Source organism: Arctopsyche grandis, chromosome 4 (assembly GCF_051622035.1).
Source record: "Arctopsyche grandis isolate Sample6627 chromosome 4, ASM5162203v2, whole genome shotgun sequence".
NCBI classification, from domain to species: domain Eukaryota; kingdom Metazoa; phylum Arthropoda; class Insecta; order Trichoptera; family Hydropsychidae; genus Arctopsyche; species Arctopsyche grandis.
Window position 1 is genome coordinate 30819051 of NC_135358.1, and position 27349 is coordinate 30846399.

General features: G+C 34.4%; 1 long non-coding RNA gene across 1 annotated transcript in view; it reads right to left on the minus strand.

Moving 5' to 3' along the window:
- LOC143910559 (uncharacterized) overlaps window positions 1-27349 on the minus strand; it is a 433100-nt gene that overhangs the window by 39577 nt on the left and 366174 nt on the right. The window lies entirely within an intron of this gene.

Genomic DNA, 27349 nt, shown 5'->3' on the forward strand with positions numbered 1-27349 from the left:
TAACATTTTTTTTTAAATCGGTTCGGTGATTATTCCCCACAAATCACTCGCCCAAACTCACTAAAATCTCTATGACGGAACATATGGTAGCCGAAAAGTCCATCATACTAATGAGAACTCGAGTGTCAAATATTCCGTATTCGCAATTTTTATGGCAAAAATTGTCTTTGTGACCACCGCAATGTGACTAATAATCCAATTACCGTATTTTTATGTAGATTCTGCTTGTGATATTTATCAATAATATAAATATCACAGGTAATCCGGGCCCTGGAACTTTAACCTCAGCTTACCCCCCCTCTTGCCGGCCCTGATTATTATATTAAAGTATTATATTAATTAAAAATATTAGATTGAAGTGTAAATAAAATAAAAATGTGATATTTAACCTTTAAACGTAGTTGACAATTTGCTCATCATAAGCGTTGTTTCGTGAACTTGACTATTTGGTATTTCACAAATTGTAATGCAGATAAAATATTTAAAAGTTATGTGAAAAATCCAATATAAATTGCCAAAAGAAATATTTTGCTACAAGAAAATCACTTTTAAGAAAAAATTCAATTAATCTGTTGAGCATGCAAAGAGTAGCGGAGCAAATTTATCCGTCAATAACTTTTACATCAAATGACATCATACTAACGATAACTATCATACTAACGAAAACTCAAGTGCCAAATATTCCGTATTCGCAATTTTCATGGCAAAAATTGTCTTTTGGGCGGTCGCAATGTGCGTAGTAATCCAATAACCTTTTAAAATAATCGGTTCTCGTCTTACAGCTCAATTTATTAAATTTTGCCCAAATATTGATTATAATCGGTGACCGTCACCGCATCGAAAAGTCGTTAAATCGAAAATGTTCGCTTACCATGAATACATATGAAAAGCGGGTAGTATATATATCAGTGGCGTGCGATAAAATTCTCTCTCCCCCCGTCGTACAGCCTCACTTAATTTGCTGCCCACGCACATTAAGCAAGGCTGTGCGACAAAAAGAGAGATAATTGCACCGTATGCCACTGATATATATTATATATTATATATACATAGTACCGTTTACCATGCATACATTATTTTCGATCTTTCAACTTAAGATCTTTCGATTTTCGATCTTTGCTTTCCGATATTTGCTTTTTCGATCTTTCGCCTTTCGATGCCGTGATGTAGACCCGATTATAATATATTATTAAATTGTTCTATATTATATTTTACTATTGTTGCGTAGGGGTAGGTGGAGGATCCAAATAAAAGTCCAAAGTCACTTCACAGCATTTATTGGGCGATTAAGGAGATCCACGCACTGCCAGTGCTCCGTCCAGAATGCCCTCATATGGCCTAAGTACCTGCTTATAAAGGGCAGGTCACTCACTGCATCCTCCTGGACGCGTTTGTTTACCTATTGTTATAGTCACGTACCAGATATGCAGTCTCAAGGTCTCGCGCTGTCAGTTCTGAGAACTCTAGCGGGAAGTGACCGAATGCCGTTACCGACCACTAAGTCCATTCGGGGGTCTCCATTGTTAGCTGACAGCACTTAAGCCTGGAGATAAGCCTTGAAAACCAATTATATCGGCGGCTCTTTTTAGCATATGTTACACTATATTATAAATGTTAATTAAATTGTACTCATATTGTTTGTTGAGAAATGAAATAAAAAGGGTTAATGTAGAATGTATTATATGTACATACATACAATTCTTCTTTTTGCATTTAATACTGTTGAGAGATTGTCAATTTCAGAAGATGGGACACATTATTTCTTTTCTGTTCTTTCAGCACTTACTCTGTCAACTTTACGGAGCAGGTGATACAAAGTAATCGAGCTCCGTGAATGAAAAGGGCTTCGGAAAAATTAAAATCAAATAAAATAGAAGGAATATTTTATTTGGAAAACTGTTATGAAAACATTAACACTAGCATTGCCGTCTCAGGTATGAAGACGAGAGTCGTCTCGCTTGGTTCTTCTTGTAAAATACATTTTACTTTTTATTACAAGGCCATTAATCTAAAGGACCTAAATCGCATTCATTGAACTTCCATTCACGTAAGGCAGGTTTTTATAATTACTTATATGGGATCTAGGACCAAGTTGTTGAAATCTGAGCTAATTTACATACATTTCATGACATTTTTACAAGGCTTTTATATGTTTCACTTCGCTAATCGTTCAGGCAATATTCTTACATTCTTCCGATCGGTTTGAAACTTTGCCATTTTGCGAGCTTTGGTCACCGATAGAAATTTAAATCGCTTCTGATAGTTCGATGGTGCAAAATAATCGTAACAAACACGTTTAAGAATGCAAAAATTTTGGAGACGATGACATTTCGTGGCTAGTAGCCTTGTTTGTTTGACTTTCCGCCCCCCACTCGTTTTGTGAGATTTTAATTGTTTAAACGCTTATAAATTTATCTTTTTCACACGATATCTTATAATTATTTAATGGCATTTATGATGACTTTAAAAAAAACACCACAAATTCTGAAGGAGAGCGAGTCTCTTCGAATACATATATTTTGTATTATGTATATTTATGTCGTGCTATTTTATTATTATTAGTTATTCAGTATTACAGTCGTTGGCCACTATACATACACCCATTCGCCAATTTGGATTGTAAAGCTAAAAATAATAAGAAGCCTGTGATACTATTAAGAATTAATACCTCATATTTTTAAATGATTTTTAATGTTCATAAGGTACATTTACAAATAACAAAACAAGTAGAAAACAAATCTAAGATTTATTTTGATAAATAATGGTCACATGGTAACTACATAGCTATGTACGTGTTTATCTATTTAATCAAAATTACATATTTTTGCAGCTAGGTATAGTCTATTTGATAGCTTCAGAATTCAGTTTACTACATACATACAAATTACAAAAGTAAAATTTCACAGCTACTTGAAATTGGAAAAAAAATAGGCGATTCTTATTGGTCAGCTAAAATGTTCGCGTAGTTAGAAGTTCATAACAAAGCTTTGCAACCTACATACATATAAGAATCGAGATTTAGGGTTTGCCAACGGCAAAGACTATTGAAATACATACATGTATGTATGTATATTCATACATATTGTGTGTATTATCAATTTACATGTAATATTTATTTCGTCGTTTTATTGAAAAGTTTCTTGGAATCGATTGGTTGATCGTTTAATCATTATTATGACTTTGTTCTGATAAAAGCGGGAAAGTTTGAAATATCGTGTCACTCTGACGCTCGTTCAGTTCTTCAAAGTGATACTGATAATCGTCGAGCTACATTGTCGACAGTATCTAAGCCTCTTCAGGCTCCAGTGATGAGGCTGGGGGCGAAGCCCTATGGGGCGCTATTTTAGTGAGCCGCCGCTTCCCCCCACTAACAATCAACTTATCATCAATCAACTATTTGATGTGTAAAGGCAAATTGAATAATTTAATCCGCTTATTCTGTTAATAGACTCTGTACCCATATATCCGTTAACGATTAAAGCACTTGATTGGGTTACGTAATATGTACTAGTTATTGGCCTCGTTCAATTTTGCCGAAACATCTATAGAAAACGATGACGGATTTGATGCGAAATCTCAATAGCACAATATAATGAATTTGGTCTCGCAATCCCGTCTTGATCCTATTAATTGGAATTTTAATCAAAAATCTAAAATATTCATTGGGTGTAAAAATATTGATTTAATATTGTGAGAAATGTAGAAAAAGGTTAGCCACAGGCGGTGTATTAAAAAAAATTGTGAATTTCACAAATTTTGATGAGTTGAAAAGAAATGAAAAATTTCGTTTATAATTTTTTTACTATTTTTTATGTTTACTCCCAATCAATTTTAAGCTTTTTTCAAATAATACAACTCCTCGCTTTCGATTGCTTCTCAATACTTTTCGCTTCACGGCATACTAATCAAGTTTTGAAACTTTTGCAGTACACTGAAGAATACTTACATACATATTTGTTTATTTTACATATTATATTTTTGCCACAGTGACATTACACAGTGAGTGGGACGTGGTACGGTTTTTTTTTTTTAGATAATTTTTAAACATGTGGAAAAAACGCAGCACCCCTAGCCCATATTCATGGTACACAGTCCTAAAAATCACCCCCCAGAGTGTTTTCGGTGGTTTTATCCTTGTTTGACAGTGATTGATATGTGTGAATCCCATATTTGAATATATGCATACACGTGCGACCTGCCAAACATATTCATTCTGCACGTGCACAGTGGGAAGTCAAGGACACATGACGTCCCATACCACTCAGTGTGTTTTCGCTCTTACGCGTCACTGTGACCAGACGTATGGCCATAGTAAAAATAATATATGTATTAGAATACAGACATATAAGCATGATGCAAATACTATATATAAGAAATAGTAAGACATCTATGTATGTTATATATAATATTTTTTTAAAATCATATTCAAATAGTGGTGATATATGTAGTGGGTAGGATGGGTTTTGCCAATTTGATGGAGGAACCGCATCAACAATGAAATCAGATAAATTGACATATGTACTCTGATAGGTAACGATCGACTTGGAGTCACAAATATCTAAGTGTGACCAGCAGCATTTAAGATTATACTCAGAATAAATTTTTTTCAATCGAGGTCAGCTCACGGGATCGAATTCGGCGCCTCTCGGTGCTTAGTTATCAACGCAACCATCGATCCACGCTGCTGGCTACGTGTACAATACATGCCTACCAATTTTCAATTCTAAGAATTGTTTTAGTATGTAACAAATTAAAAATATCAAAAAAATGATTACAAATGATAATTATAATATGTTATAACCCGTCAAAGTTTTAGGCTGCAAATGATTTTTTCTACTATTTCATAATTTAATATTAACCATCGTGGATATTGATTGTTCATAGACATTGGTAGAAAATGTTACAAGAATATTTAACTTTTTTTGATAGATGGAAAATCTGAATTTTTTGTAGCAAACAAATTCGGATAAATGAATTTTATTGGTTTGATAACTATTAAACTGAAAGAAAAACTGACTTCGGTAGAGTGTGGTAAAAAGTATCAAAATTTATTTTAAATCGATATCAAGAGGAAAACGATGCTAATTAGGACTCGACAGTGAAGATTACTGAGCGCATTAAATCCTTTGAAAAATAATTTCAATGGCTTTTTCTTGAGTGTATAAAAAAAGCTTATAGATACAAAATCCATTATCTGATTACCTAGTTTAGTCAGAATTCCCAATAATGTACAGGTTGAATATTTTTCTTCTTATTTTTTTTATTAAAAGAAAACATTGGAAACAAATAGATATTCTGGAAAATTCATTTTAATGAGTTTTCTTCACCATATTCAGTTTCCACATAGCTTGTAAAATGCTTTTATCTGAAGTTTCATGGGCTCAATCCCTGGCCCAGTGTTGTTGGCCAGACCTAGTAAGCAAGTGCTTGGCTAGACCTAGTTTTCTAAAGGACAGGAGTAGTAAGACCCATACTATTTCCTATATAGGATACGAAGAAGTGCTTTTTGCACTTTCTCAATCATTAGAGCGTAATTTGCTTCATGCGGATTCCACACAATCGCGCTATACTCTATCTTGCTTCACACAAGCGAGTTGAAAAGCAAGCAAGAAGACAAAGTGTTGGAGAATAACCTAGCATATTTTATTTTATTCAATTAATCATGCACACTCGCCTAACAGATTGCTCCAGAGCGGCGAGTGTGTTAAACAGATTAAGACGACAAATTATATATAAAATATATTAAATACATAATTATTACATACATACACATGCAAATGTCAGACAATACAAATATTGTAAACAATACGATCAATAACAATTTTCAAGTAACAGTACGATTTTTTTACATTCAATAATCATCCACACAGACATCTATAGAGAGAAATCTAGCGAAACCTGAGATATAACAATAACTTAAGGTTTGCAATCGAAAATTGGATAGGAAAAGCTAATTTTACAGGAACCGTTTTAATGAAAATCAGAAAAATTGGCAAATTCTGATAAGAAACGACCGACCCTGACAAATCAAGAGACAACAACGAGACTCTAATGGGAATCGAACCTGTGACACCTTGCACGAAAGAATACAACACTTACCACTAAACCACGCTATCGCACGTTATCTTAAGACAAATCCGAGTCGACGAAAGGAAACGTCAGCGACTGTCTTGATGTGGTTGTGATAGGTGAGTTGAGGATCAAAAGTGATAGTCCAGGGACGTCATTTCAGTTTTTCCCAGGGAGGCAAAACTTTTGGCCAGTAAGGAATGACTTTCTAGGGGAAGGGGAATGTGTATTATATTATATTAAAAAAATTAGTGTATATGAATTTTTAACTATTTCTTTTAATCATTTTTTCAGCAATAGAAAGGTCTATTTAAAAATTTGTTTCGTAGGATGAACGAGTTTTATAAATGTATTTCAAAGCAATACAAACAACAACACAAAATATATTTGGGAGTTAACATTTTTTTATGGGAAAAATCCATACATTTAACAACGTGAATAGTCCTCTTCAAATCTAGGGGGGGCTGTTGCCCCCCCCCCCCCAAATGATACCCAAATCGACTATATATTCCACACGCTTCAACAAGACGTTTCCAATGGAATATCCGTGACATATTTTTTTGACATATTGACCCGTCGGTCATAAGAAAATTTTATCACAATTTATTTCAGAAGATTTGGCAATTCATTAATTGCCAGCTTTTTATCCAGTATTCGAGCACTCTGCGGCGCTTTAGTCTAGTGTCTTTTGCACTGACTTTATAAGAGCTTTTGCCAGCACGTTTGAGTGGGTTTCGAGTCTACGCTTGTAGTTCTTTCTATTTCCGTTTTAATTGATGGTATAGATACATGTTGATGAATTTCAGTATTTCTCGCAAACCATGGGCATTCGTTATTATTCTAAGAGCTTTATTTTGGAATCGTTTCCACTTTAGAATTACTACTCGTTCCCCATAGTTGGATACCATATGTCCAGACTGGCTTTAGGATTGACTTACATATATACTAAAATTTTATTCTCTAATGTTAGACTGGATTTTCTTCCTATCAACCAGTTCCTTTTTGTGTAGCCGCTGGGTGAGTTCCTGTCTTTTATTTTTGATGTGATCTTTCCATGTCCGTGACATATGTATGCACAAAGGTTCGCGTCGTTATTTCCATCACTTGCACTTTATAACTTTTAACTATGTTGTTGTAAATGTCTGTGGTGTGGTTTCTTCATACAAAAGATCGTTCGGTAGGTGCACTGCAGTACTTCATTCCCAATGTCCGCCGCTCACAGATGGCACCAGTGGCGGGAAATGAAAAGTGGCGCGAAATTCAAAGGACGTGCAGAGGGGTGGTCCTGGATGGGCAAGACGCGCGTCCTCGGAGGCTGCGCTGATAATAGTGAGGGCGCAGGCCGCGTGCGCGGGGCGTAGGGGCGTCGGGGTGTGGGGGGTGTGGGGGTGTGGAGGGGCTCCGGCTGGGGGGGTCGTCAGTTGGCTGCGCCGCGCCGCGCCGCCACCCGCGCGGCGGCGCCCCCGGGGCCACCGGCGCCGCCGCCCCCGTCGCCCCTGCACCCGCACCCCGCACCCCGCGCCCTGCACCCCCGCCGCCATCTTGCGCGACCACTTGTTACGCCGCGCCTGCAGCGGCAGCGCCAGCCGCCAGCCGCCATGATCGGGTGAGATTTTCCTACCACCCCTACCTTTTTACCACCCCCCTATATACATATGTACGCTTCTTTGTCAACTTTCACGCGTGCGCCACCGCCGACTGTCATACGAAACCACCCTCTCACCCACCCATTATTTACACGTGCGCACGTGCTCACACACACACACACACACACACAATGACACATGCTTTTAATTGATTTATTTTTATGAACCCGCCTCCCCCCCCCACCCACTTAATTGATCTACTCGAAGGAAAAGCACTCAATTTATTTGGTTTTTTGTCTGAGGCAACAAGTGTCAATACATACATATATCGATGCACGTATGTATTTGAACTTTCTAGTAAATAAAAAAACTTGTGTAAACTTTTTACAAGATTTATGAGCAATAAGTTTTCAAAAAAGTTGCACTCAATTTTTAGCTTACTTTTTTTTTTAATAATATTTAACATTCATTTAGGATTGCGGCAATTTTTTAAAATGTTTTAAAATGTATTTGGTTCCATTGGCGTTGCCGCCTTTCCCAACTATTCTTATGCAGGCTCTTCACTCGCCCGTGAAAATTGCGCCGCGACTCGATGAGTGTGGTGACATATATTTTTACATACCTCCTTTGCATTTCACATGGTTTTCGTGTTAGTGGTAATTTTTATATCTCTTATCTCTTATCCGATCGTTTTCATACTTTGCCATATTGCTCATTTTGGTCATCAATATTTTTATTTTTTTTTATTTTTACATATATACCAGGAAGGCCTTACAGGTAAATCCCAATGCGCCTTCCTGGCCAATTACAAATACAAATGCAGCATTTTTTTATTATAAGTCGTTGAATTGCGAGACACTGAAAAAACTCGCAAATTAATGAGACATCTATGAATTGTACGTAAATTTTTATTGTACATCCATCAAATTTCAAATGGTGGTGACATAGTAGGTAGGAAGGATTTTTTTTAGCCAATTTTTTTTTTCCGGGAACCGTTTCAACAATGAAATCAGAGAAAATTGGCAAACTCTGATAGGAAACGAGTCACAAATCCAGGTCTGACCAACAGCATACTCATTCACTCATCAATTCATTTTCATTCAGGGATAGAACCCGGCACCTTCTTGACGTTAAGCAGAAGCTTAACGTCCGAGCTATGCTGCTACGTTAATGTATCGTCTGCCATTACGTTGGAGATAAAATATCGTATACAATGCGTATCAAATATCCAGAATCTCGGGTACGGTGACGTCTATGATGGTGACGGCAAGCTACCATAATCTATCTTCAACCTTTTCGACGTGATATGGCCATATCAGATTTTAATTGTTTAAACGCCTATAATTCACTCTATATTTTATAAAATTTGCTCTATAGGTTCTTGTTATCTCTAATATTTAAATATTTATAGTTTTAACTCTCATATGTATACATAAATTTCAAATTTGGCGTCTAGCTTCATGTAATGTAATACACGATATATATTGATTTTTGGCCAAATATGTCAGATCTGACATTTCACAGCTAAAAGTATATCTCTTCACGGAGTTTTATCTGCAAGATAAGTATTCAATAAGAAGTTATGTTGTATCTAATTGTTAATATGATTCACAATAAGCTTACATACATTTAGTTTTTTACAATAAGCTTATTACTACTTTTTACTAACCCCTTAGCGCCAGTGGCGTAGCTAGAAATTTTGGGCCCTGATGCAAAAATTTCTTCCCACTTCCTGGCCAGATTGTTCGCTCCTGATTTTATTTCTTCGTATGAATTTCGTAATTTACTAACCAGCAGCGTGGTCTAGTGGTAAGTGTTGTATTCTCTCGTGCTAGAGGTGCCGATTTCACTTCCCACTGGAGTCTCGTTGCTGGCCGGACCTTAGTTTGTCGAGGTCGGTCGTTTCATATCGGAATTTGTCAATTTTTCTGATTTGAAACGATTCCTGTAAAATTGGCTTTCTTATCCAATTTTCTATTGTGAAAAACCTAGAGATATTATTATCTCTTAGGTTTCGCCTGATTTTCTCCATAGATGTCTCTATGGATGATTGTTGAAATATATGTAAATATTTCGTATTGTTACAAAAAATTAATAATGTTATAATTCTTATTTGTTTCCGACGTTTATATTAGTGTCTGACCATAGATGTCAGATGTATGTATAATAATATATGTATTGTATGATGTATCGATTCTTAATCTGTTTGGCACATTCGCCGCTTTGGAGCGATCTGTAAGGTGAATGTGCATGATTAATTCTCATATATATGATTCAACACCAAAGTGGTTTCGTCTAAACTTTAAAGTAAGATTTCGTTTCTGAAATGTTTTCGCAGTTGAGCGGCTCCACACCTGATTTGTTATTGACACGCCTACTTAGCTTATATGCAAGTGTATAACAGTGGCGTACGGTGAAATTGTTTCAAATCGAGCGTGGGCCATGATGGTTTGCATGATTCTGCGAAATGGTAGCTACTCTGGACTTCGCACGGAGTTCCCCGCCAATAACGGGGAACGTCGCAAACCGGTATACGACAGCTCGGCGACGAAAAAATCACGTTTTCACCGTTTGTGTGAGTCGAAATGTGAATGTGTGCGTTTCGCTTCGTCGTCGTGACGCGTCCCTTCGTCGCGAAAAAGAATACGGGGGACACCGCGAAGCGCAAACTCGAACGCGCGAAACGCAGACACTCACATTTCGACTCACACACACGGTGTTCGCGGCCCCGCACGATGCGAGTGGAGAGCCCGCTTTACATATCTACTTTACATAAATTTATAACATTACTAGTGATGCTACCCGGCTTCGCTCGGTAAATGGAAATGGAATGAAAACCATGAAAACAATTTTCATATGTTTTTTTATTAAATTTATTTGAATCGAAAAAAAAAAAAATTTTACGACTGACCAATTACAAACCAATCCAGCCAATTAGAAACGACTTTGACGACAGCCAATCAGACACGAATTGCAGACGCCGTTTCTGTTTTATACATATATATACAATATATATATATATATATATATATATATATATATATATATATATATATATATATATATATATATATATATATATATATATATATATATGCTGTTGGTCAGACCTGGATTTGTGACTCCAGGTTGATCGTTTCCTATCAGAGTTTGCCAATTTTCTCTGATTTCATTGTTGAAACGGTTCCCGGAAATAAAAAATTGGCTAAAAATCCTTCCTACCTACTATGTCACCACTATTTGAATTTTGATTGATGTACAATAAAATGTATGTACAATTCATAGATGTCTTGTTAATTTGCGAGTTTTTCAGTGTCTCGCAATTCAACGACTTGTAATAAAAATGCTGCATTTGTATTTGTAATTGGCCAGGAAGGCGCATTGGGATTTACCTGTAAGGCCTTCCTGGTATATATGTAAATAAATAAATATGTAAAAATATAAGATGTACATAAGATTATTATAAATTTGAAATTATTTTCAAATAATGGTGACAAATGAAGATAGGTTGCCAATTTTCAGATGAATCAGATAAATCGGCAAACTCTGATAGGAAACGATTGATCTAGAGTCACATATATTAAAGGCATATATATATATATATATATATATATATATATATATATATATATATATATATATATTTATATTTATATATATATATATATATATATATATATATATATATATATATATATATATATATATATATATTTATATTTATATATATATATATATATATATATATATATATATATATATATATATATATATATATATATATATATATATATATATATAACTAGCAGCACCGGGTCAGGGATTGAACTCATGACCCTTCAGTTATACGCTCAACAGTTTTTTTTATAAAATTGCCTGATTCTTGAGCTAGAAGCAATAAACTTATGTCAATGTTCAAGTTTATTGACAGGCTTTATCATAGCTCAGATATATTAAATATGTTGCGATGTCAATTATTTGTATCGATGAAGCAACACGCCGAAGAAAGTTTTAATTATTTTTATTAAGTCGTTTAATTGTTGAGTCAAAGGCAATAATCAAACTATAAGATAAATTTATTTGTGGTTCAGTTGCAATGTTGTCGATTCACATATTATACATATACATATATGGAAGCAACACGTATCGCACGTTGCATATTCATACTTTTTTCTTTCAATTGTATTTTTTTTTGGTTTCAGCTAAATAATATACCTTTTATGTTATGTATTGAAAGATTTTGCTTCTGGGTTTGAGCAAAACGAAAAATTTGAGCAATTTTTTAAAACGACGGCAACTCTTGGAAGTGTCAAAATCAATTTGTATTATATAAGCAGCAACACACCACAGAAGTTTTATATTCAAATATGAACTTTCTAGAGTCGATTTCGATTTCAAGTATATAAGAGACCTTTAGTGTCTCTGTATGAACATCTTTTGAAACATTTTTGTATTTTTTTGAACGCAAAGGCAACTTTTTGAAGCGTCAACTTATAATACATAAGTATAGCAAAACGTCAGAGAAAGTTTCAAGTACAAATGAAATAGGATGTCGCAACACGTTTTAGCTGTGTGGGAAGTTACTTTACGTGTAAAAACACGTGTTATTCATTTCTGTCTCCAAACGGTGCTGTAGAATGAATTATTATAAAAGTTGATCCTCGTTTCACTTCCGATTATGTGAGCCGCGTGCTCGTCGAATGAAAAGCTTTGGTTTGTAAAGTGAATGTTGCTGGTGTTGGTGCCGCCTGTTGCTAATCTCGACAGATAAGGGTGGGTTGCGAGAAGGGGGTGCCCTCCCCACCCTCCCACTCAAGGGTTTCGCATTGTACGTGCGAGGGATTTTTTGCACAGCTTACACCGTCGTAAAAAGCGATTTGCAAAGATTTTCAACCCTGGCGAAAGGCGAAAGAAAGCAACAATAAGTTTCCCTAGTGACGTCACGCAGAATTGACTGTCTGAAATCTGAGCGTGACGGAAAGTCACCATTACTCAGAACGGATTGATGACCATCATTGCTTATCTATCGATATGTACTACATAATATTAAACCATATTATGTGACAGTGATGTTTTTCGATTTAGAGTCTAATCGATAAACCGGTATTCATTGAAGTATAGGATAATCTGAAAATTTGTGGAAGGAGCTAATCATATTGTCATCAAATATTTATAACCCTTTGCCTGCTGATAGCCGCTTCGTATGCTTGGTTGTGCCTAATGTACAGATATTCATTTTTAATCAAGTGAAGTCATTGCTTAGATGTGTCCAATTTGATGTGATTATAAAACGTGTGCTATTTTCACTCACCGAGTCTCGATCTTTGGATTTTTCTGTAAGTACAAGCAATTTTTAATAGGGACGTTGTTCTGCAAAAAAGATCTAACTTATATAAACAATAATATATTGCAAGAAACCCATATGCTTGCGATTTTTAATTAATATATATATATATATATATATATACAGTGGCGGACTGGGACTGAAATCAGTGCATGCCAGGAGTCAAAGGGGGGCCCCCCAGGGTTAAAAAAATTTGTCCCCCCCCCCCCCCATATAACAAAATTTTCTTCTTTCCACCACGTCAGGGACGTCATTTCAGCTTTTTCTTGGGGGGGGCAGGCAAAGATTGGTCAAATTGAATTTTTTTTCAAAAAATCTTTTTTATATCGGAATAAAAATGGAAAATATTCTTTGAATACACCTAATTGAGTTATAAAATATGAAAAAAATAAGCTTATTTTTGAAAAAGTAATTATAAAAAAATATTATGTAAAGAGAAAAAAGCGCCGCAGGCGAAAATTTTTTTCCACAAATCTTCACATGGTCAACATTAATCGACCATCAAACTGAGTCATCAAAAAACTATCAATTAACTTAATTTCTACCAACTGTCTTTTCACTTTATCTATGTACATGTACGTAATAACAATAGATAAAGTTTTGTTTTGTTTCTCTTCAAAGCACATAGCAGCGATTATTTTATTAGTTACCCAAAAGTAACATACATAAGAAATAAACGTAGCATTCATAGATCCGTAGTATCTCATTAATCATTAAATTCATAATATTTTCTAAATTCACACTATTCCTTAGTTTAGAGGGGCGAGTGCCCCCCTATGGCCACCCCAAATTACGTCCCTGAAAAAAATGCATAATATTTTCAATGAATGTTAATCGAAAATCGGGATTTTGGGGAGGGGGCCCCTATCCTATATTTCTATTTACATGAATGTGTCTAAATTAGGAATAGATTTTATATTCGGAAACTGTTTAAAATTGTGTATTTAAATCTTACTATATCATCGAAGTATAATCAAATGTTATTTTGAAAGTATGAAGTAAATTTAAATCGCTGGTTGATGATGAATCGTCCTATCAAAATTGTTTTATGCAATTATGTTTATATTTTTCACGAAAATTTGTTTATTCCCATTTTTATTTCAGTAGTTAGTTGTTACATAGGTATTGGTATATACATAATATTGAGGTTGGAAATGGGCCCGGCAAAAGGGCCCACGCAAATGTTGAAACTTACATTTCGAGCCTAATAAAAAAAGTTAACCGATCCTTGGGCTGTTAAAGCAGGTATTAGTTGTTTGTGTATATCGTAAGAAATTTGTTTTGTTGAAATACCCAAACTTTAGGTCCCAAAGTTGCAATATCCTATAAATAGTTAAAAAGTTATTTAATTTTACTGAGGGCCCATATTTTCTAACAGATAGTGGGGCCCACATGCCATCGGGCATGTTCGCTTGTATGGCCAGTCCGCCACTGTATATATATATATATATATATATATATATATATATATCTACATTGTGTAACGTATTTTGATATGTGCCGATTTGGCGTGATCTGCCATGGCCATGTATGGTAGATACATATGTATGTACATATATACCAGTGGCGTGGGGGGAAAATCTCCCTATTTTTGTCGCAGGATACAAGGGGACTCGGTATGACGTCACCTAAGTAAGTAAGTAAGGCTGTGCGACAAAAAGATGGAGAATTTCACAATACGTCAATGGTATTTATCTACATATATACAGGGATCGAAATGGATGGTAGTGCATGGGAACGCCGTTCCTTTTCGTAAAATCCACAAACGTAGCGGTCCCTCTCGTGAAAGATCCAATATTTCCGTACCCTTTCGTAAATTAAAAAATTGTTCAGTCTTGCATGTCTCTCTGATGAGACAATTTGAATTTAGCGAACGTATAAAATAGCTCAGTAATGATTAAATGGAGAAACCCTGACTCATCATACACAAACATATCAATCTATTATGAATACACATAATATATGTATGTACATACATACATATGAAGACTTTTGAAGATACTCTTCTTCGAACAGTGGCCCATTAAGCTCATGTTCTACACAAGGCTTTATCAAACATCCGAAAAACTTTTTTTTTAATTAAACATATTGAATAAGGAAAATATCGTGAACATTTCCTTTTTAGGTCCTGCCTATGTAGCTTATACATACATATATACATATGTATTTATTAGCCAGCAGTATAGCTCAGTGGTTGCGTTAATACTAGCCACTGAGAGTTTTACTGGGTTTGAGCTCTGGGTTGACCTCGATTGGAGAGAATTTATTCGGAGCATTTCTGCAGTGCTGCTGGTCAGACTTGGATCGTTTCCTTACCTGTTTTCTGGATCGTTTCCTCACTTTCGAAACGGTACCTCACCAAATTAGCAAAACCATCCTACCTACTATTTCCCGCCACTATTTGAATATGATTTCAAATTTATGATTTATAAATTTATCTTCTTCTTCTTGTTAATGCCTTGTCCGCATCCGGACGTTGGCGACCACCTCGTCGATTATTTGAAGATATCCGCATCGGTCTTCAGCGGCTCGGAGCAACTCTTCAGCCCTCATATCGGTCCACATGCGCATGTTTCGAAGCCAAGATAACTTTAAAGAAGACAAAATTTATGATAGTAAATAGAATGCAAACAGACACCGGGAATCTAACCTTGGATGGAGAGGTGATAGAAAGAGTAAAAAAATTCAAATACCTGGGTACCTGGCTGAATGAAGAGATGGACCCAGATGAAGATCTAAGAATTCGCATCGAGATGGCTAGAACAGCATTTGTAAAAATGAAGGCGGCGCTTACAAACAAGCATCTCAATCTTCATACGTGGTTGAGATTCGCGAAGAGCTATGTACGTCTGGATAGTATTACTACACGGATGTGAGACGTGGACTCTGAAGACCAAGATGATCAGCCGCATCGAAGCTTTTGAGATGTGGGTCTATAGGCGTATGCTGAAGATTCTGTGGACCAAAAAGATATCAAACGAAGCTGTCCTCGGCATGATGGGGAGAGGCAGGGAACTTGTTTCTATCATCAAGCGGAGAAAGATGGAGTACCTCGGACACATGATACGGGATCCAAAATACGAATTTCTCCGTTTGATAACCATGGGGAAAATAGAAGGAAAAAAATGGAATAAATTTATACATATTATAAATATATACAAGTTTTGCATTAGGGACTGTAATGCTACAACGGTTCAAATTTAAACGCAATCAGATAAATACTGTTACGTACGCCGCGGATTGAGCGAATTGCACTTAGACCAACGGATATCTGTTTTCGGATTAACTAAATGCATGCACTTACTTCCAAGGATTATATCTGGACTCTAAGTGCATTTAGGCTAAGCAATGACCGTTATTAGTTATTTCTCAGAATCAGTACGGGAAGACCCAATGTCTTGGAAATACATATCCGAATACGTGACTATACAACAGGTAAACAGATTAGGCGTCCTGAGAGATCTACCCTTTATAAGGCGGTACGTAGGCGATATAATTCATTCTGGACTTAGCAGTGACACTGCGTGTATCTCCTTAATCATCAATAAATGCTGTGAAACGACTGTTGGCCTTTTACTTGGATCCTCCACCCACCCCTACGCAACAATACTTTTAATTAATATCATGTCGCTGTGTCGTTGAAAGTTAGCCTGTAATGGCATCATGGCAAAATATTTATTTATTTTCTTTTAATTTATACCAGGAAGGCCTAAAAGCTAACCCTAATGCACCTTCCTGGCCAGAAACGTTATTTGATAAAAGTATAAAAAGTATACACAAAGACATCTATGGTAAAATTTACAAAATTGGCAGCATTTATATACAAATCAATAAATACATATCAATTAACATTAACAGAGATATTTATGGTCAAATTGCATTTTATACCATTCAGCAAAATTCGAGATTGCTGAAAACTAGAGATTTGCGAAAAAATGGGTAAGGTTGCCAATTTGTTGGAACCGTTTTAATGAAAATCAGATAAATTGGCAAACTCTGATAGGAAACGATCGACCTGGAGTCAAAAACCCAAGATCTGGCCAGCAGAAATCAGTCGGATTTGAACCCGTGACCACTTTGTTCAGAACATTATATGCTAACCACTAGTCTATTCTGCTGGAATATAAATTTAAATATTAGAATATGAATATGAAAACAGATTGCTCCAAAGCGGAGAGTGTCCTAAACAGATTAAGACTCGAGAAATTATATATTACATACATAGACGTGTAAATCGAAACAACACCTGACATCTGTGGTCAGATATTACAAACATCGTAAATAATACGTTCAATAACATTTTTCATGTAACAATACGAATTTTTAAATTCAATAATCATCAACATCAATGGAGAGAAATTTGGCGAAACCTGAGATATAACAATAACTCAAGGTTTACAATAGAAAATTGGATAGGAACAGCTAATTTTACAGGTACCGTTTCAATGAAGATCAGAAAAATTATCGAATTCTGATAAGAAACGATTGACCTCGACAAACCAAGTTCGGGCCAACAACGAGACTCTAGTGGGAATTGAACCCGTGATACCTTGTACGAAATAATACAATACTCACCACTAGACCACGCTGCTGGCGCTCCGCTACAAATGGTTGCAAATCACGCGGCCGCATGCTCATTTCGCTGCATGCTTATTTCATACTTTTATCTCGGCTTTTGCCATTTTAAACTTGCCAGAAAGATCCAACTCAATTTTAAGAATTGCCAATCATCAATGTATATCGAAATGTCATCTGCGCAACCCCATGAGTCTTTCGTACATGATGAAATTCAATCGAAATGAGCATGCAGCAGCGTTGTTTGCAACTATTTGTAGCAGCTGCTGGTTAATAAATTGTTTACATGCGCGTCAATATTTTCAAATAAATTGCGAAAATATTATGGAAATTCAATTTCTTAGTAAGCCAACTCTTGTATGTCCATCGCTCTAAAATCGATACGGCATAAATTTAAATTAGAATATTCAAAGGTTTCAAATGCGAGGTCACGGGGTTAAAACGACCCCGACGTTGCGTCGCCTAACTACCTGAAGGCGACGGTCGTAAATCCGAAAGCCGGCTGTCTGAGATTTTAGTGGGGGGTACCAGACAATTAGGCGCCTCTCTCCAGACCCGAGGGCCCCCCAAGATGGCCCCCAGACCGCAAGAGTGACGGGCGGATTCCTCGGGGAGGGACTACCCCCCCCCTCAGGGGGGGGGTAGTCAGAGTCACGCTGCCGCGACTAATTTGTGGCCCCCACGCCCCAGACCCCAAATTCTAACGCAAAAATGAAGTTGCCAATTCGAGTAAGCGAAGTTGAGATGTTGAGAAGCACTGCGATTGTGATTTTGCAAGGGGGTGCAGTGCAGTGACTGTAGATTTTATATGTCTCGGGACGGTCATGGCCGTTTCATATAGAGCACTTAATTAAACTCGGAGGCGATTTATAAATAAATTTCATTTGTACGTAGCGTGTATGACACCTCTGTGTGGCTAATATGTTTTAATAGCGTGTCGCCCGTTGATAATTTGCACGTGGTTTTGGGAAAATGTGATTAAAAAGTCGCTTTAGTTATTTTTTGTTTTGAGCAACACTCGTCCAACTATCCTCAACTGTCTAGGGCAGTGCTTCCCAAATTGGGGGTCGTGACCCCCTTGGGGGCCAATAGGATTCCTCGCGAGGGCCGTGAAAATATTCAGTAGAAATTACAAATATTTACATATTTATGAATATTTTTCCACTTACATATTTAGGGAATGTATATATTTAAGTCTGTTAAATAATAACATATTATATGAAAACTTTCCAACAAAAGTTTTCTTTGTGGTCAAAAGGTATTAGTCAAGGATGCACGAAGATGTTTTCGTGTTTGAATGATTTTCTCACGAATAATGAAATATCACTGTCGACTTCAGTGAAAAATTTTATACTTGATCACATGGCTGAATCGATACTATTTTTCAAAAAATATTTCCCAAACTTGAATTAGGATGAAAGGAACAATTGGATAAGAACACCATTTGCCAAGTCCTTAAAATCATATTACGTGGACAGCCCAAGAAGAGTTGATCGATATCAGATCAGATAATTTGCTTGAAGTGGAATTTAATGAAAAAAGTATTTCAGAATTTTGGTTAAGGCGACAGCAAGTATATCCTGCTATTGGAAAAGAAGCCCTGGTAACTCTTATTCCTTTCGCGACTACGTACCTATGCGAAACAGCATTTTCGTCATTACTTATATTAAAAAATAAGCAAAGGTCATGCCTTTCCACGGAGACTTTGGAAGATGCTTTGCGAGTTCGCATTTCTGACATTGAACCCGATATCGATTTGTTATGTAAAAACATGCGACCTCATCTATCGCATTAAATTGTTTCATGTGTGTATAGTTTTTATTTAAAAAAAAAATGTTTTTAAGCAAGTTCCTATAATTTTGTGCTGAATATAAATATGTGTATTATAATTGTAGTAATTAGTGCCAAATAAACCTTTTAATTAGAAAAAAAAAATTTAGGGGCGGTGAATTAATTCTTTCAGATTTAGGGGGTCATGACATGAAAGTAATTGAGAAGCACTGGTCTAGGGAACCAATCGAGGTATAGATTAACCAATCGTAATCGAGACAGAATAAATTTTAGACATCTGTTTATATGTATGTTAAAAAAATGTGAGCAACCCATGACTTTATCTATGTATTTGAGGATTATAAGAAGGTCACAAAACAAAATTCAATATTGAGCCGTACATACACATTCACACATACCGGCAACATTATGAAATACTAATAGCTATGACAGCATTTTCGATACAAATTGAGTGGAAATGTATGGAAACTAACGCAAGACAAAAATTCTACTTCCGATTGTCGGATTTTGTTCGAATTTTTTTTCATTACTTCTTAAAATCACTATCAGTATTATACACAATAAATAACAAGAAGATTAAAATAATTTAAAAGGTCAAAATAAAATAATGAAATATTGTTTAAAAAAAAATACTACTTCACGTTTATGAATTCTGACCAAAACCTTATCAGCTCTAAGTTAGTACATAGAGAATACAAATATAAATTTTCAGCTTGATACGTTTAGGGGTGTGGACAGAATAGTGGCCACGACATTTTTGACCTTTCTAAGAGGAAAAAATCCCGCTTCCGGGTTATTAAACTGATTGATTCTTTTTTATTTTCATCACATTGATACAAGAATTATACTTGAATTTTTTCGTCACTTAAACTTCTATATATGAAATTTTAGTTCAATAAATCAAAAGGTTTTTGAGGAAAACATAAAAAACCTAGAATTTCTAGAGTAAAAGTACTACTTCCGGTTCAGGTATAAATTTTGAAAAAAATATTAGGTTATAATAATTATAATTTCTATTACATGTAAAAAAATTTCAGTCCGATTCGATTTGGGAGATAGTAATTGAATTCAAAAATTAAAAAAAACAGAGGACACCTACATATGTATGTATAAAGGGAGGTACAAAAAAATTTCGCAAATTACTTAAATACAATCGGCTTCAGATCGTCGACTTTAGGGAGTCTTTAATTTATTTTATGTATTATATGTATTATGAGCGTTTATAAGAATTGTAAATAGGCTTTTGAGCTATTTTTCCTATTATGCTGTTAATTAATATTAGAATAATATAATACTATGATGGCTAACAAAATTAAATTGAAATTGTACAATAGAAAATGATCAGTAGATCAGTAGCTATTAAAATAGATATAAGATGTATTGCGAACATAATTCAGTAATATTAAAAAGCATTTAAAAATCAAAGAATAGGAATAATTTCTTATTTTATCAATGAAAAGTTTTGAATTTTGCGAAAAAACTTCAAATATCGTTGCAAAAAAGAAATCAAGGCCTATAAATGGTTTTAAAAAGTTCTGATCTATGTAAGTTGAAAATTCGATTATATACGACTCTGGCTTTAACTTCGACTCGAGCTTTGATTCCGATTCTACATTCAAGGTTCGATATTATGCTAGTAAACGAAAGTTTTATAGAGAGTATATAGAAAGATTGTGATTCTCAAGATCGAGTGATGGAGATATTTCGTGATTATAAATTACATAAAAAAAGATGTCGTTTCTTTTTTTTCACCTGGACGTATTTGAAGTGTCGGATAGCTTATTGCCTAAATACAAATGAGTCTAAGCACATTGTACGACTATTAGAAAAATAAAACACTCGAAAATAACAGTCTTTGGGAGCATTACAATATGTAAGAGTAAACTTTGTAGGCAAGGAAATGCATATGTACTTAGGTATACGTATTTTCGCATAGAGAATAAACCGAGAACACTCGAAGAACTCAAACTGGGGGATTGTTAAAGTTTCTAAAACAATTTCAGGGAAAACGTTATGTAAGTATGTACATAAACATGTATGTATGTATATTATTTACACTCTCACCATTGTGTTGCTCAAACTCTATACAAATTAACCATGGGAGAACCGACGTATTCAACCACGGTAAGCATTTGCCGTTTAACGTATAATATCAACACAAACGGTAATGCTGTTTTGAATACTTAATTATTCTTAACAATAGTTGAAACAAACTGAATAAACATTCATACATACATATATTGAATAGAGTAGACCTCGTGCTTGAAAAGCTTTGGGTCTTGATAAAATTAAATTACTATTGTAGAGGCACATATGTGTATCTTGCTTCTAAGCGGAAGGTCTTAATATTCTACATACTTACATATGATATGTATGTATGTAAGTACATATACTAGTTGTTGAGACAAGTGTTGACCTCTTGATTAAAATTTAATCAGGAAGCCATCACTCACTTGCTTAGCATTGATGCCGTCTTGACTATTCGAGATGGCATTAATATCTTACATATGTGTTAATGACAGTTGAATCTTCGTTGGAAATAATATTAATAGTATTATTTTAATCTAACTTTTGTGTTTTCTTCTTAATTACTTTAATTACATATTTGCCTTCTTTATTAGTGGCTTTTTAACACTTTACCGACCGCACTATTCTCGAAAAAATGCGCCATAAACCGTACGTTTATCGCAAACGCGCAAAAATTGTTTGATTTTTTTAAAAACTCTTCTAGTTTTCAAACCGTTTGGTGTATCTGAATGAAATTCTCAGGAAGTATTTAAAATGTATAAATGCATTGAACAATCATTTATTAATAAAAAACACATGTTTTACGCTACTTTCTACATCAATTTCAAAAAACATTTATTTTTAAATACATATACATATGTATATGTCACAGTGAAATTTAATTAAAATTTATCACAATGAAAAAAAACAAAATTTCGAGATAAAAAACTTGCAATTTGCGAGACATTAACGGACAAATTTGCAGCATTTTTATAGGAATCAGCGAAATTTGCGATTCTTAAAACCCCAAAATTGCGAGAAAGGCTAAAGGTTGCCAATTTGTTGGAACCTTTTCAATGAAAATCAGATAAATTGGCAAACTCTGATAAGAAACCGTCTACTTGGAGTCACAACCCAGGGTCTGGCCAGCAGCAACCAGTAGGACTCGCACCCGCGACCACTTTGTTCCAAAGCATATACGCTATTATTATTACCACTAGTCCACGCCGCTGGTTAAATTATTGTTTCCATTGATCGTAATTTTTAATAGACATCGCTTCATTTGATTTTAAATCAAATGTAACATTATATTTTATAATAACACTATTCGACAAATTACGACTTTTTTTTGGTTCAGAGACGAGATATGACTTTTCTTATAGATATGTACATACATATATGCCCAAGAAACACGAATCTGGTAATAAAAAATGTTGATTGGCTCGAGATTCGGAGATATATGTGTTTTTAAAATCGCGTGATTTTTCTATATCTTGGTGTTGTTAGGTCGATGTCTCAAAATATGTCAATTTCCTGTTCAAAATGAATCAAAATGTATAGTCGAGTATTTTATCTTTCATTTGTCGTACTTTTCAGCTTTCAAATCTCTCTAAGTGGTCGTCCAATTCAAATCAAAAGTCAAAAGTACGTATTTTCACTTGGGATTTTTTCCAACTGTTAATACCATTTTATATTGAGTATTTTCTATTGATACATGTTTATTGGGATAGTGTTGTGGCCACATTATTTTTTATTTTCGTTTAAAATGATTAATTAGAAGTGTGCTGAATTTTAAATCGGTAAAATTGCGAGCTAAAAGCTCGTACTAGTATTTACTCGTATTTACACGAATCTGAATTGAATTAGTAGGGATAATATATTAAATTATCTTTATATGAGAATTAAATAAAATTGCACATATTTCGACTACTCTTGTGGTATCTTACCTCGATAAAATAAACGAATTCTATTTATGTATTTATTTTTTATTATTATTCTATTTATTATCTGTATTTATTATCTATACATTATTTATATGGAGGATGAGGATTGCACTATTTTCCCTATCGTTTGGAATAAAAAAGTTATTATTATTATTATAACCCAGTTCCGTCACAACTATGTATGTATGTAATTATGAGTTCCAATTTGCACTATTAGTGCCAAATTTCACCACATTCCGATTCGAACAACAACACAGCCTCTCATTACAGCGATTGCTTTAAACGCAAACGATATTAGCGAATTGAACGGTCGGAGGTGGGGGGGGGGGGGGAGGTGTTATTAATAATATAAACAGGACGTTCACTATTCGCCATATTCACGGAACACACTCGCGCTTGTGTGTTTGTGTAATTTTGGAATATTAAATGGCGCAATCTTGACGATGTGGATTGGGCGCATGTTGCTAATTACCGCAATAATGTATGCACGCCACTGCGAAGGGCTTACGAGCCAGGGGGAGGGGTTGGGTGGGTGGTTGTGGGTGGTTCGTAGAGGGGATCGACGAAGCGGCAGCCGTTTGATAGGCCTCCAGCACAGTCGCATAATCCATATTCAATTTCCCCGGCTGTTTAATAATTGACATTAAACCTAAAAGCCGGCGGCCATGTTTGTATTTGACAATTGACTGGGCGCACCTGAACACCGCGAAATGTTGTTGCGAACTGCATTGGATGTGGAGTGGGTGGTAATCGACAAAGTACTGGGTACTGTGTGATGCCGATCCAGAAGAATGTACAATAATATTATATAAGTGTCTTTAGGCGACATATTGTTGTCAAGTGAGGAATGTCCACAGACCTTTTCAAATAATTTTGGCGTCACTCGTATTTGACGCTTGGTGCTCGACGTATGTCCGATAAAAACTTCACTGTTTGTTTATATTACTCGCAAGATGGGCAAGTGCATCGTTGAAAATTGCACGATGCATTCAAAAACACACAATAAACAACATGGGATACATTTTTATAAGTAAATTGATCATTTAAGTAACATGTTATTCAATTAACATCGTAGTTTGACAGTTTTTAAAAGTGTCATGGCGATCGCCCGCATTCTACATAAAATTTCAGGGGTGGCACCAGAGAAATGTAAAATATATTTTTAAATAAATGTAAAAAAAAAATCTCCTGGTGGCGCCGAATACTCAATTTCACTAATAACCAATTATTTAAGTTTAATTAATATAAACATCGTTCATTTTATATTATACATATTTTTGTTGAAACTACACGTTAAATTAAGAGTTCCCAAGGACAGACAAATACAAAAAATGGATAAAAATAATCCGCCAACTGAGAAAAGAAACGGATTGGCCACCAACGCCCAACACCACCATATACTAAAACTGTAAATAAATCAACATATATCAAAATAAAACTGTAATTTCTGTAGTGAATATGTGATGACCCTGATGATGCGTTGAAGCGTATTTATGGAGACGTATCGCGTATTATTGACAGAAGCAAAGCATTGGTAAAGGCACTTCTATTATTATAAAATTTCTCTGCCCAGTAGTCAATATATTGAATATTTATTAAAATATAGTCGTATGTCGAAGTGAAACTTTTATATAGGAGTTTTAACTCAAATGGAGCTGAGTACTTCAGCTAGTAATGTGACACCAAATTTTCAAAAATTTCGCCCTTTCGCCCCATTTTTTTTCCTTTTTTTTAAATCAATTGAAAATTTATGCAACCATACACTTAACCACTGTATATAATTGTCGTTATAATGGCAGAATAAAAGGAGGAGGGGGGGGGGGAGGTGGATGGGACAAATTCCCGGAATCCGGGCTATTCATAAAGGGCCCCGATTTTGAAGGAAATCATAACATGAATATATTAAAGAAAAAACCAATTAAAAACAGACCGCAAATAACGAATCTACATTTGCTGGGTATCCCACATTAAAATCTACATACATATAACATTTTAGAAAGGTTTTTTTTTATCAAAATATGAACTTTCTTTAAAAAAAACTTTGTCTGCGGCGCAACCTAAAGTTGGTGGTGATTTTGAGATTTAAATATACATTAAAATAAAATAGTGCATAAGAATATACAATTTTTTTATTGTTGTGTATGATTTTTCTGTCATACTTATTTAATACGTCGAAAAAGAGCAAAATTTTATTTGTCAGTCCTTCTTCTAACAAAAATGGATCAGAATCTCAGCGGCCTTGATTTTCGTAAAATTATATTTGAAGAATTTATCGATAAAAAAACTAGATTAAATTAGATTTTTTTTACTTATCCGTTGGCATGATTACCGACTATAATAGTTTACGTTATTTTTGACGACATATGTACATATGTAAGTACAAATCACACATAAAATACACTCAATGCTTCTCTTTCAAGTTTTGCATACATATTTTTGTTTTTTTTTTATTAACAAATTTTAATAAAAAAATTATATTTTACCATAAAACCATTACCACACCTGTTATTAAAATTGTGAATATATAAATGTATAAATTATTAATTTGAAATCATATTCAAATTATAGTGACAAATAGTAGGTAGAATGATTTTACCAATTTGATGACGAACCGTTACAACCATGAAACTTGATAAATTGGCAAACTCTGATAGGCATCGATCGACTTGTAGTTACAAATATCCAAGTCTGGCTCCAAATAATTTCTTAATATAATATATAATAATTTCTGAATATTCGAGTATTCGAATTATTCGTCTGATTTTTCAGCCATTCGTTATTCGAATGTTATTCGTGTATATATTTTTTTATAAACCAAATACACAAAATCAACATGAAAAAAGTGATGACGAGGAGGGCGACGATTATGAAGAAAATTAAATATATAATGGGGATAATTGTGATAAAAATGAAGATAATGAAGAAGATGAAATGTCTACATGTGAAGAAACAGATTTGTATTCGTTAAATACGGAAATAATCTCTACGAAATTTTAGTAAACATCAAAAAAATAAAACGAATATTTAAGAAGTCACCGGCGAAATATACATTTTTACAAGAAATCATAAAGATAAAGAAAACAAAAAATTTAAATTATTATTGGCTGTAAAAACGAGGTGGAATTCAATGACAACTATGATCAGACGATTCATTCAAATTTATGCTTGGTAAATATGTAATCGCCTTTTTTTAATTTTCGAATATATTCGAATAGCTCTTGACTTACTATTCGATTTTTGGGATATTTGAGATCCCTAGTTCGAACCCGGAAACCGTTGTGGTTAACATCACAACCACCGAATTGTACTGTTGGATAGTTAAATTTAAATCCTAAATTGCAAATGCGTATTCAATCGCTATCGATATTTATTTATTTGTTTTTAATATACAAGTATACCACAGTGTATTTACAGGTCACCCCAATATGACACTGTGGCCAGACAATACATAAAAGATATTAACACAAAGTAAAAATAAAACAACAATAATAAAAAAAAACAAATAAAATAAAACATTAAAAAAATCAATGGTTCAATCTGTCTGGCGCTTTTCGATCGTTTGCACCAAACCTAAACAGTTTGTACATAAAAAATTAAAAATTAAAAAATTGAGAATTAAAAATTAAAAAACTGAAAAATTACAAATTGAAAATAATATATATATATATATATATATATATATATATATATATATATATATATATATATATATATATATATATATATATATATATATATATATATATATATATATATATATATATAGTTTAAATTGAATTAAAAGTAAAAAACAGTAAAAATACGGATAGATTATCCGGTGAAATATTGAAAATATCAATGTGATTACTGACCAAATTCAAGCAACGTATGACAACGTAAGATATATATATGTACGTTAAAAAGTATGGGTGAAAATTCACTTAACGAATCTTTATCAAGTTTTATCATCTAATATATAATTTCGAAAGAAACTTTGCATATATGTAATCTTGGTTGGTTGGTTCGTAGACAACACATTCGATTTATTTTTTTTC